Source organism: Nyctereutes procyonoides, unplaced genomic scaffold (assembly GCF_905146905.1).
Source record: "Nyctereutes procyonoides isolate TBG_1078 unplaced genomic scaffold, NYPRO_anot_genome, whole genome shotgun sequence".
Classification (NCBI taxonomy): domain Eukaryota; kingdom Metazoa; phylum Chordata; class Mammalia; order Carnivora; family Canidae; genus Nyctereutes; species Nyctereutes procyonoides.
In genome coordinates this window covers 1-9,386 of record NW_026575015.1, presented here as the reverse complement: position 1 = coordinate 9,386, position 9,386 = coordinate 1, and positions in this window count along the sequence as shown.

Below are 9,386 nucleotides of genomic sequence, written 5' to 3'. Positions count from 1 at the left end.
GTCCCCCTCCGTGCCCGTCACCCATTCACCCCCACCCCCCGCCCTCCTCCCCCTCCACCATCCCTAGTTCATTTCCCAGAGTTAGAAGTCTTTATGTTCTGTCTCCCTTTCTGATATCTCCCACACATTTCTTCTCCCTTCCCTTATATTCCCCTTCACTATTATTCATATTCCCCAAATGAGTGAGAACATACACTGTTTGTCCTTCTCCGATTGACTTACTTCACTCAGCATAATACCCTCCAGTTCCATCCACGTTGAAGCAAATGGTGGGTATTTGTCGTTTCTAATGGCTGAGTAATATTCCATTGTATACATAAACCACATCTTCTTTATCCATTCATCTTTCGATGGGCACCGAGGCTCCTTCCACAGTTTGGCTATTGTGGACATGGCTGCTAGAAACATCGGGGTGCAGGTGCCCCGGCGTTTCATTGCATCTGAATCTTCGGGGTAAATCCCTAACAGTGCAATTGCTGGGTCGTAGGGCAGGTCTATTTTTAATTCTTTGAGGAACCTCCACACAGTTTTCCAGAGTGGCTGCACCTGATCAAAACTCTTCAGAGTGTAGGGATAGAGGGAACTTTCCTCGATATCTTGAAAGCCATCTACGAAAAGCCCACAGCAAATATCATTCTCAATGGGGAAGCACTGGGAGCCTTTCCCCTAAGATCAGGAACCAGACAGGGATGTCCACTCTCACCACTGCTATTCAACATAGTATTGGAAGTCCTAGCCTCAGCAATCAGACAACAAAAAGACATTAAAGGCATTCAAATTGGCAAAGAAGAAGTCAAACTCTCCCTCTTCGCCGATGACATGATACTCTACATAGAAAACCCAAAAGCCTCCACCCCAAGATTGCTAGAACTCATACAGCAATTTGGTAGCGTGGCAGGATACAAAATCAATGCCCAGAAATCAATGGCATTCCTATACACTAACAATGAGACTGAAGAAAGAGAAATTAAGGAGTCAATCCCATTTAAAATTGCACCCAAAAGCATAAGATACCTAGGAATAAACCTAACCAAAGAGGTAAAGGATCTATAACCTAAAAACTATAGAACACTTCTGAAAGAAATTGAGGAAGACACAAAGAGATGGAAAAATATTCCATGCTCATGGATTGGCAGAATTAATATTGTGAAAATGTCAATGCTACCCAGGGCAATTTACACGTTCAATGCAATCCCTATCAAAATACCATGGACTTTCTTCAGAGACTTAGAACAAATTATTTTAAGATTTGTGTGGAATCAGAAAAGACCCCGAATAGCCAGGGGAATTTTAAAAAAGAAAACCATAGCTGGGGGCATCACAATGCCAGATTTCAGGTTGTACTACAAAGCTGTGGTCATCAAGACAGTGTGGTACTGGCACAAAAACAGACACATAGACCAATGGAACAGAATAGAGAACCCAGAAATGGACCCTGAACTTTATGGTCAACTAATATGCAATTTGGATTCTAACCCTTTATCAGATATGTCATTAGCAAATACCTTCTCCCATCTGTAGATTCCCTTTTAGTTTTGTTGATTATTTCTTTCACTCTGCAAAAGCTTTTTATTTTGATGAAATCCCAATAATTTATCTTTCTTTTTATTTCCCTTGCCTCAGGAGACATATCTAGAAAGAACTTGCTACAGCCAATGTCAAAGAAGTTACTGCCTGGGTTCTCTTCTAGGATATTTGTGGTTTCAGTCTCACATTTAGGTCTTTAACCCATTTTGAATTTTTTTTTTTTAGTGTATGGTCTAAGAAAGTGATCCAGTTTCTTTCTTTTTCATGTTGCTGTTCAGTTTTCCCAGTACCATTTGTTGAAGAGACTTTTCCCCCCATTGGATACTCTTTCCTGCATTGACAAAGATTAATTGACCATATAGTTGGGGGTTCATTTCTGGGTTTTCCATTCTGTTCTACTGATCTATGTGTTTATTTTTGTGCCAGGATTATTTTGATTACTGTGGCTTTGTGATGTAACTTGAAGTCTGGAATTGTGTTATCTCCAGCTTTGCTTTATTTTTCAAGGTTACTCTGGCTATCTGAGGTCTTTTGTGATCGCATACATATTTGAGGGCCTTTTGTTCTATCTCTGTGGAAAATGCTGGTGGTATTTTGATAGGGATTGCATTAAATCTGTGTATTTTCTTGTCTAGTATAGACATTTTCACAATATTTGTTCTTCCAATCCATGAGCATGTCTTTACATTTGTTTGTGTCACCCTGAATTTCTTCTATCAGTGTCTTACAGTTTTCAGAATACATGTATTTAACCACTTTGACTAGGATTATTCCTCGATATCTTACTGGTTTGGGCACAAATGTAAAAGAGACTGATTGATTCCTTAATTTCTCTTTCTGCTTCTTCATCATTGATATACAGTAATACAAGAGATTTCTATACCTTGATTTCACAGCCTGTGAATTTACTGAATTTATCAGATCTAGCAGTTTTTTGGTGGAGTTTTTCAGGTTTTCTGCACATAGTATCATGTTATCCACAAATAGTCAATTTTACTTCTTCCTGCCCGATCTGGAAGCCTTTTACTTCTTTTTGTTGTCTATTTGCTGTGGCTAGGACTTCCAGAACTATGTTAAATAATAGTAGTAAGAGTGGACATCCCTGCCGTATTCCTGATCATAGAGAAAAGCTTTAAGTTTTTCCCCACTGAAAATATTTGCTTTCAGTTTTTCATATATGGCCTTTATTATGTTTAGGTATGTTCCCTCTAAACCTACTTTGTTGAGTGTTTTTTTTTTTTTTATCATGAATGAATGTTGTACTTTGTCAAATGCTTTTTCTGCAGAAATTGAAATGATCATCTGGTTCTTATCCTTTCTTTTATTAATACGGTGTACCATGTTGTTTGATTTGTGGATATGGAGCCACCATTGCAACCCAGGAAAATCCCACTTGATTGTGGTAAATGATTTTTTTAAAAACGTATTGCTGGATTCAGTTTGATAGTATTTTACTGAGAATTTTTGCATCTGTGTCCATCAGAAATATTGGCCTGTATTTCTCTTTCTTCGTGGTGTCTTTATCTGGTTTTGGTATCAGGGTAAGGCTGACCTCATAGAATGAATTTGGAAGTTTTCCTTCCTTTTCTATTTTTTGGAATAGTTTGAGAATAATAGGTATTAACTCTTTTTTAAAAAGTTTGGTAGAGAGGTACCTGAGTAACTCCACCACTTAAGCATCCTACTCTTGATTTAAGCTCAGGTCCTGATCTCAGGGTCATGAGATCAAGCCCTAGGTTGGGCTCCATGCTCAGCAGGGAGTCAGCTTATCATTCTCTTCCTCTCCCTTTGCCCTCTACCCCTACTTGTGTGTTCTCTGCCTCTGTCTTTCTCTGTATTTCTCTCTCTCTCCCTAAAAATAAGTGAATATATCTTTTTAAAAATGACAGAAAAATGTTTGGTAGAATTTGCCTGTAAAGTCATCTGGTCCTGGACTTTTTTGGTTTCTTGAGACTTTTTTGATTACAGATTCAATTTCTTTTCAGGTCATTGTTCTGTTCAAGTTTTCTATTTCTTTCTGCTCTAGTTTTGGTTTCTAGGAATTTATCCATTCTTGCCACTTGTCCAATTTGTTGGCATATAGTTTTTCATAATATTCTCTTAAAATTGATTTCTTTCTGTGCTGCTGGTTGTTATTTCTCTCTGTCATTTGTCATTTTATTTGGGAACTTTCTCTTTTCTTTTCGCTAAGTTGGGCTACAGGATTATCAATTTTATTAATTTTTTTTTGAAGAACCAGCTCCTGGTTTCATTAATTTGTTCTATTGTGGTTTTTTGTTGGTTTTGTTTTTTAGTTTCTGTGCCATTTATTTCTGCTCTAATCGTTATCATGTCCTTCCTTCTCTTGGTTTTAGGCTTCATTTATTTTTCTTTCTCTAAAAGTATTAGAGACGTAAGGTTAGGATGTTTGAGATTTTTCTTGCTTCTTGAGACAGGCCTGTATTGCTATAAAGTTCTCTCTATAGTGCACACCAAAGGTTCTGGACCACAGTGTTTTCATTTTCATTTGTTTCCACTTTTCAAATTTCTTTTTTGATTTCCTGATTGACCCATTCAATTTTTAGTAGAATCTTGTTTAACCTCCATGTATTTGTGGTCTTTCTGGATTTTTTCTTATACTTAACTTCTACTTCATTGTATTGTTGTCAGAAAAGATGTATGGTATGATTTCAATCTTTTTGTATTTGTTGAAGCCTGTTTTGTGACTTAACATGTGATCTATTCTAGAGAGTGTTTCACGTGCATTTGAAAAAAAAAAAGTGCATTCTGCTGTTTTAGGATGGAATGCTCTGAATGTATCAGCTGAGTCCATCAGGTCCAGTGTGGTATTTAAAGCCATTGTTTCCTTGCTGATTTTCTGTTTAGATAATCTGTCCACTGATGTTAGTCAAGTGTTAAATCCCCTGCTTTTATTGTATTATAATCAGTTATTCCTTTACGTTTATTAATTGCTTTATGAATTTGGGTGCTTACACATTAGGAATATAAATATTTACAATTACTGTATCTTCTTGTTGGATTGTCCCCCATGTGATTATATAGTGCCCTTCTTTGTCTCTTGTTACAATCTTTGTTTTAAATTCTGGTTTGTCCAATATAAGTATTGCTGCTCTGGCTTTCCTTTCACATCCATTTGTTTGGTAAATGTTTCTCCCTCCCCTCATTTTCAGTCTTCAGGTGTCTTTAGATCCAAAATGTGTCCCTTATAGGCAGCATATACATGGATCTTGTCTTATCCATTCTGATGCCCTCTTTTGGTTAGATTCATTAGTTTATTTACATTCAAAGCAGCTATTGATTTATTGTCATTTTATTACTTGTCTTGTTGTTGTTGTTTCTGGAAATATATCTGATCCTTCCTTGTCTTTGTCACTTTTAGTCTACTTCCAGTCACAGAGTCCCCTTTAATATTTCTTGCAGATGTCATTGAGGGATCACAAACTCCTTTAGCTTTTGTTTCTCTGGGAGACTCAGTATCTCTACTTCTATTCTGATGATAGCCTTGCTGGATAGAGTATTCTTGGCTACAGATTATGTACATTCAGCACAGTGACTATGTCACCCCGCTCTGGCTTGCCAAATTTCTGTTGAGAAGTCTCCAGCTAGCTTTATGGGTTTTCCCTTGCAAGTTAAGGACCTCTTTTACTGCTTTTAAGATTTTTTTCTTTATCACTGTATTTTGTAAATTTAAATACAATAAGTCTTGGTCTGCTTTTGATTTTTTAAAATATTTTGTTTATTCATGAGAGAGAGAGAGAGAGACAGACAGAGAGAGAGAGAGAAAGCAGAGGCACACTTGATCTCAGGACTCCAGGATCACGCCTGTGCCGAAGGCAGGCGCTAAACCTCTGAGCCACCCAGGGACCCCCCTGCTTTTGTTGATTTTCTGCACCTCCTTCATCTGGATGTGTTTCCTTTCCAGATTAGGGAAGTTTTCAGCTATTATTTCTTTGAATATATTTACTTCCTGCTTTTCTCTTTCTTCTGGGACTTGTAGAATATGAATGTTACTACATTTGCAGAAATCATGGAGTTCCCTAACTCTCTTCTTGTGTTGCATAGTTTGTTCTTTTTGTTCAGCTTCATTACTTTTCTTTACTTCATCTTCTAGGTCACTAATTCATTCCTATGCTTCTTCCCGTCTGTTTTATCATTGCATCAAGACTGTTTCCAATCTCATTTATTGTACTCTTCATCTCTGATTGAATCTTGTTTTACTTTTATCTCTGTGGTAAGGATCTCCCTGAAGTCTTCCATTCTTTTCTCAAGGCCAGTGAGTATTACTATGACTGTTGCATTAAATTCTCCATCAGGCATGCTACTTATATCTATTTTGTTTAGATCTCTGGCCATAGCCTTGTCTTCTTTTATTTCGGAAAAATTCTCCTTCTTTGCATTTTGTCTAAGTCTCGGCCTTCTCCGTGTTAGAAAAGGCAGTTCTGTCTCCTGCTTATGAAACTAATGTCCTTATGAAGAAGAGGTCATGTAGTGCCCAGGGCCTGGCACTTTAGGGAGTGTTTCAAGTATATGCTGTGTACACTTTGCTGTTGTGTTTGGCTGCTCTATCCTTCAGGCCAGTCATCTGCAGAGGCTTTCCTGGCTTGCTGTGGGCAGTGTTTGGTACCCGACCTGAATGTGGTGAGTTTTAACTAGCTGTGCTCTGGTTTGCTTGTGAAATAACTGCCACCACCTCTACCAGAACTGAGGCCCTGCATAGGTATTAGGAGATATAATGTGGGTAGGGGTTTGTGCTGGTCTTCTGGGGCAGGAGCCAACTGCACTGGGACTGAGGCAAGTGACTAAGGGCAGTCCCACCAGAGCACAGGAAAGTTGGGCTTGTTGTATGCAACTTAGGCAGCCATTGAGGGTGCTGAGGTGCTGTGCTGCTTCATTCAAGTCTTTATGCTGAGGGATGGGGGGTCAAATGGCACCAGCCAACTCCTTTGTTCCAGGAAAGCTGTCTCCATGAATGCTGCCTTTCAGGAAAGCACTCCAAAAGCAAACAATCTTCCCAGTATCCACTATGTGCCCCAGGCACTCTTCAGATCCTTGTTTGCACACTGTCTGTTCCCAGGTTGTTGCATACCTTACCCCCAGGAGCAGTGCAGTGCCTTCGGGGCTCGATCCTAGCCAAGCCCACTGAACTTTCAAACTACTGAGGTTAAGCCCTGTTGATTTCAGAACTCATAAAATTCATTAAGGTCCCCTCCCCCCCCCTTTTTTTCAAACTAATGAATTTAGGGAAACATTCTCCTTCTGGGTTCCTGTGTGCTCCTTTCTCTCTCCCCTTGCTCACTCTCCTCTGCAACCATGACCCCCCTCTTCTCCAAAGCACCCACAATCCATTTCTCCCTTAAACCACATCTCCCCACTCCCTCCCTTCTTTGATGTGGGCTCTTCTTTCCCTTTACTTGTGGAGTCCATTCTGTCCGTCATCAGATTTCTGGGGTATTTAGGATGATTTTATAGTGGTCTAGTTGTGTTTGTTGGATGAGGTGGGCTTAGGATCCTTCTACTTCATTGTCATCTTTTTCAGTCCGCAATTCATTTTTATTCTCATTCAAAACGATCCATATACACCCATGTCCATATTGCAATTAAGGTATACCAGCTTTGTTTGTATCAAAAGTAAATGATTTACAAATGAACTAAATGGTAACCAGAAATAATTATTTTACATGCTTGAGGCATTAATCCCAGGATTTGTTTACTCTTAGTGAACTTCCAACTATTCCAACTGTCATTCTTACTGGGAAATAACTTCCTACAATACTTTTTATTAGGTTTTCTTCAACTCAAAATTCTCCAGTGTGGGAACTTATTTTTCTTTTTTTTTAATTTTTTTAATTTTTTTTATTTTTACGATAGTCATACAGAAAGAGAGAGAGGCAGACACACAGGCAGAGGGAGAAGCAGGCTCCATGCACAGGGAGCCTGACGTGGGATTCGATTCCGGGTCTCCAGGATCGCGCCCTGGGCCAAAGGCAGGCGCCAAACCGCTGCGCCACCCAGGGATCCCGGAACTTATTTTTCTTTTCCATATAGATTTTCTTCTATTTCAGCAACTTCCATTTCTAAATGCATCTCAGTAATGAATTGTTAACATTTAAGACCATAATAAAGCTTTGACTTTGGTTGAATGATGGGGGGGATGACAAGTGGTACAATCATATTTTCCATAATGCAGAAAAAATTCTGTAGTTGAAGAGGAAATAAAGTGGATACCTAAAATGTGTAAGATGGCCACAAAAACCATGAACTTAAAATTCTTTTACCAAGGTGAAAGATGAGGAAAATAAGTTGAGCAACTTTTTGAAGAGTACAACTTAGAGGCCTGATGACATAAAATAGCTACAATCACTTTCAAAACATGCATAGACAAACACCACAGCCAGGGATTGCAGTCAGGATTGCATTTTCCAGAAACCACAGGGAGGTAATACAAGGGTGATAATGAATTCTTATATTAAAAAAATCTGCTCCCTGCTGTTTCTCCACAGGAGAAGGGCAAGAGAAACAAAGCCTGGTCTTAAAAGAAAAAAGAAAAAGTACAATATTTTCATTTCAGTAAAGCAATTATTTTTTTCCTTTTGGTAACCAACTGAAAAAAACTGTTTTTACAGTATGCTCACCAAATTTAACTTGTTTATGCATTATTTTTCTTCCCTAAAAGATGCATAGACAAACCCAACACCAGAAAACAATGGATTAATAAAGCCTTTCAGGAGGAAAAATATTTAAAATAAGAAATGTTGTATTAACTATCAACAGTTCAGCAAATTGCTGAAGAATCAATACTTTTATGTGAGATCAAAAAAAAGCCAAAATAGTTGCCTTAGAACTGCCTTACTGTTCAATTAATTTGCTGTTTGCCTGATTTATACTACCTGTATCTTCACCCTAAACCATTCTCCAAATTTAAGCCATTCACATTCCCTCCAGATATCCTATAGGCACTTCAACTTTAACACGTCCCCAATTGTCCTTATGACAAACTATCTCCCTTTGTACCCATATTTGCTTTTTGCTCTATGGAGCCATCAAACTTGTAGTAATCCTTTCTATGAATCTAGGAAAACCTGGTTAGCTACTGTCTCTACAAATGCCTGCAACTCATCACTGTGCCCTAGCAACTCCTCTAATTTCTCTTAAATCTGCTCACTTTTCTATTCCCTGTACCCCTATTGCCATCTTAGATATGATTACACTTTCCATAGACTTTAGAAAACCCAAACCACCGCAAATTTCATTACCTATAAACAAGCTTAATATGTTGCTGTATATTTTATAATATTATGTACATATAAAAAATCTACAATATAAAATAACTCTGGAGGCTTGGTCAGAATCAGGTTTTGTTTGCTTATATAAAAAGAATGCTTTATAGATGATACTTCTGTCATCTTGGATTTCGAAAGAAGTTGGCTAGCCGATAATTCCAGTCCTGTCCTCCAACCAAATGCCCAGAGTGCCAATATCCTGTATTATCAATGGAGAGCGAGTCAATATCTCACTACCACCAAAAAAGGCAGATGGCACAAATCGAGCCTTTAATAGCACCTGAACACTTAACTAGATTAAGGTCCATCCCATTCCAAATATGTTTCTGTGGCAATAAAAATTATATGGTTATTATATTATTATAATAAAAACAAAACATAACTATCAAGTGCTAAAAATGTCCCAGACACTGTGCTAAAGTGTTTCAAAGTTTCATCTCATTTTATTCTTAAACAACCTTATAAGACAGGTACTACTATCACTATCCATTTTCTGGACGAGGAACCTGAGCCCTGGAGATGTTAAACGGCTTTCCCACAATGTAACAGCTAGTGATATTAAGAACTTAAAGTTTTCGT